The sequence below is a fragment of the Lepidochelys kempii genome, chromosome 1 (assembly GCF_965140265.1).
Source record: "Lepidochelys kempii isolate rLepKem1 chromosome 1, rLepKem1.hap2, whole genome shotgun sequence".
NCBI lineage: Eukaryota > Metazoa > Chordata > Testudines > Cheloniidae > Lepidochelys > Lepidochelys kempii.
Genome location: NC_133256.1, coordinates 267,165,409 through 267,169,914, shown reverse-complemented (window position 1 = coordinate 267,169,914; position 4,506 = coordinate 267,165,409).

The window sequence follows — 4,506 nt, the reverse complement described above, 5'->3', positions numbered from 1 at the left end:
TCAGCCTCTCCTCATAAGTCATGTGTTCCAGACCCCTAATCATTTTTAAAAAGAAAAGGAGTACTTGTGGCACCTTAGAGACTAACCAATTTATTTGAACATGAGCTTTCGTGAGCTACAGCTCACTTCATCGGATGAAGTGAGCTGTAGCTCACGAAAGCTCATGCTCAAATAAATTGGTTAGTCTCTAAGGTGCCACAAGTACTCCTTTTCTTTTTGCGAATACAGACTAACACGGCTGTTACTCTGAAACTAATAATTTTTGTTGCCCTTCGCTGGACTCTCTCCAATTTTTCCACATCCTTCTTGTAGTGTGGGGCCCAAAACTGGACACAGTACTCTAGATGAGGCCTCACCAATGTCGAATAGAGGGGAACGATCACGTCCCTCGATCTGCTGGCTATGCCCCTACTTATACATCCCAAAATGCCATTGGCCTTCTTGGCAACAAGGGCACACTGTTCACTCATATCCAGCTTCTCGTCCACTGTCACCCCTAGGTCCTTTTCCACAGAACTGCTGCCTAGCCATTCGGTCCCTAGTCTGTAGCAGTGCATTGGATTCTTCCGTCCTAAGTGCAGGACCCTGCACTTATCCTTGTTGAACCTCATCAGATTTCTTTTGGCCCAATCCTCCAATTTGTCTAGGATCCTCTGTATCCTAACCCTACCTGCCACCGTATCTCCCACTCCTCCTAGTTTAGTATCATCCGCAAATTTGCTGAGAATGCAATCCACACCATCCTCCAGATCATTTATGAAGATATTGAACAAAACCGGCCCCAGGACCGACCCTTGGGGCACGCCACTTGATACCGGCTGCCATCTAGACATGGAGCCATTGATCACTACCCATTGAGCCCGACAATCTAGCCAACTTTCTACCCACCTTATAGTGCATTCATCCAGCCCATACTTCTTTAACTTGCTGATAAGAATACTGTGGGAGACCGTGTCAAAAGCTTTGCTAAAGTCAAGAAACAATACATCCACTGCTTTCCCTTCATCCACAGAACCAGTAATCTCATCATAAAAGGCGATTAGATTAGTCAGGCATGACCTTCCTTTGGTGAATCCATGCTGACTGTTCCTGATCACTTTCCTCTCGTGTAAGTGCTTCAGGATTGATTCCTTGAGGACCTGCTCCATGATTTTTCCGGGGACTGAGGTGAGGCTGACTGGCCTGTAGTTCATAGGATCCTCCTTCTTCCCTTTTTTAAAGATGGGCACTACATTAGCCTTTTTCCAGTTGTCTGGGACTTCCCCCGATCGCCATGAGTTTTCAAAGATAATGGCCAATGGCTCTGCAATCACAGCCGCCAACTCCTTCAGCGCATCCGGCCCCATGGACTTGTGCACGTCCAGCTTTTCTAAATAGTCCCTAACCACTTCTTTCTCCACAGAGGGCTGGCCACCTACTCCCCATGCTGTGTTTCCCAGCACAGCAGTCTGGGAGCTGACCTTGTTCGTGAAGACAGAGGCAAAAAAAGCATTGAGTACATTAGCTTTTTCCACATCCTCTGTCACTAGGTTGCCCCCCTCATTCAGTAAGGGGCCACATTTTCCTTGGTTTTCTTCTTGTTGCCAACATACCTGAAGAAACCCTTCTTGTTACTCTTAACATCTGTTGCTAGCTGCAGCTCCAGGTGCGATTTGGCCCTCCTGATTTCATTCCTACATGCCCGAGCAACATTTTTATACTCTTCCCTGGTCATTTGTCCAATCTTCCACTTCTTGTAAGCTTCTTTTTTATGTTTAAGATCCGCAAGGATTTCATTGTTAGGCCAAGCTGGTCGCCTGCCATATTTACTATTCTTTCGACACATCAGGATGGTTTGTCCCTGTAACCTCAATAGGGATTCTTTGAAATACAGCCAGCTCTCCTGGACTCATGTTATTCCCCCAGGGGATCCTACCCACCAGTTCCCTGAGGGAGTCGAAGTCTGCCTTCCTGAAGTCCAGGGTCCGTATTCTGCTGCTTACCTTTCTTCCCTGTGTCAGGATCCTGAACTCGACAAACTCATGGTCACTGCCTCCCAGATTCCCATCCACTTTTGCTTCCCCTACTGATTCTTCCCGGTTTGTGAGCAGCAGGTCAAGAAAAGCTCTCCCCCTAGTTGGCTCCTTCAGCACTTGCACCAGGAAATTGTCCCCTACATTTTCCAAAAACTTCATCAATCCATGTCTTCTGGAATTGTGGTTAAAGCACGAAGGGACAGATGAATCTTTAACTTATTGGGCACGTAACTATCTTGCTACACCAGCTATAACAGTGCCATGTGAACACCTGTTCTCACTTTCAGGTGACACTTTAAACCAGTTTGTCTGAGCGATTGGCTGAACAAGAAGTAGGATTGCGTGGACTTATAGGCTTTAAAGTTTTACAATGTTTTGTTTTTGAGTGAAGATATGTAACAAAAAACCCTACATTTGTAAGTTGCAGTTCCATGATAAAGAGATTGCACTACAGTACTTGTATGAGGTGAATTGAAAAATAATTTTTAAAATCATTTTACAGTGGAAATATTTGTAATAAAAATAATATAAAGTAAGCATTGTACACTTTGATTCTGTGTTGTAATTGAAATCAATATATTTGAAAATGTAGAAAAACATAAAAAAAATTAATAAATTTCCATTGGTATTCTATTGTTTAACAGTTCGATTAAAACTGAGGTTAATCGTGATTAATTTTTTTAGTTATGATTAATTTTTTGTTAATTGTGTGAGTTAACTGCAATTAATTGACAGCCCTCTTTATACACACATAGAGAAAATACTGTCGATAAATAAAAAATGTTATCCTTCAACATCAAATGGTACGAAAAGATACAGAATTTATTATTTTTATTTGCACTGTGATCGTGCCTACATGCCCCAGCTCCATTGTGCTAGGCACCACACACACACACAAACAGAATGTTAATTTACCGTTATAAAAATATTATAAAAAAGGGCAGATAAAGCTCATACTGCTACAGATACAAACGATCAGAAAGAATGGTCCTGAAAATATATTAATCATACTGAGAAATCTATTATTAAAAATTATGAACTCACAAAATAAATGCTTGCAGATAAGGATGCTTAAACTTCTGTGCATGAAAAAGGCTCAGTAAAGCTACAAATATCTATGGGTCCCTAAAGCAGTTTCTATGCCTGCAGTATAAAATGATGCAAGGATTTCTAGTCCAACGTCCGGCTATTGCCCAAAACTATTTCCATCAGCTGCCGGAACAAACTTCCAATCTACAGATACCTTGACCTTGAAGTGAAGCATTCTGGCAAATGGGTGATAGAGTAATATTAATGAAAAATAAAAGATGTTGCCATTTTTTTCAAAATTCATAGTGTGAAACAATCAAAAATAGTCTGCACTAAATTCATGAAACTAAAAATATTCCAGGTCATGGGCAATTTATTTTAGTTTTTTCTTTCCCTGTGGCCAATGATTAACTCATGGAGTCTATTTTGACTCTGTCATTGTCCCAAACCAAATGCATAATAGAAGAAGTGTTATGATGAACATGCATTTGGATATGCAAAAGCTTTTTGTACAAACATACTGATGGTTCATGCAAAAAATTTCAAGAAGGACTACCTAGATTAAAAATATGATAGTTAATTATCTGAAACATTTGGAATCTACAGTAATGTGTAAGTAGATGAATAGAATTATTTTATAGTAACAAAATTGCACTGCCATTTTTGGTAGCTGAGAGAAGATTTTAAGAAAGGCTCCAGGACTAACTTATTTAAAGAAATATGCTATGTTTTCCTGGGCTGAAAATTTCTCTTTGAGTTCTTCATCAAATGAGGAAATTGCATGAATCCAACATTCATCATAACATTTTTCTGGTTGAGCAAAATATTTTGATCTAAACACTTATTCTGGGTTTGACTTTTTTATTTTATATAGTATTATAATAAAATGAAAAATTAAAAAAGGTTAGAAACTAAGTAATTTCAAAATGGAAACACTAACCTTTTTATTCCAAAAGTGTCAAAACAGGCCACTTTAATGTTATTGGAGCTTTTTTCGTGGTTCTCTTCCACAATGAAATTTTGGCAAAATTGATCTGATTTTGTTATGTGTTTAGATTTTTGACAGAATATGGTTCCCTCACAGTTTCTCTGACCAGCTCTGTGTATAAAGTGCCTTCACAGGGAGAAAATGCAGTGTACTGAAGACTTTAGTCTAAAGTAGCCTTTAATTTAATGGAGAAAGGCATAACCAGAACCAAGGGCTGGGAGTTAAAGCCCGGCAACTGCAAATTAGAAACTTGGCACAATAATCCTTGTGGAACAAACCACCAAGGGCAGTGATGGATTTGCCACCTCCAACTGTCTTCAGCTCCATGCTGGCAGCCTTGTAGAGGACCTGATGAACCAACCCCAGATGGCTAAGCTCAATGCAGGGCCGGCCATTGGCAGGGGTGCTGGAACAATTTGTACAAATACTGACAGTGGGGGTGCTAAGAGCCACTGAATCAAACTATAAACCAGG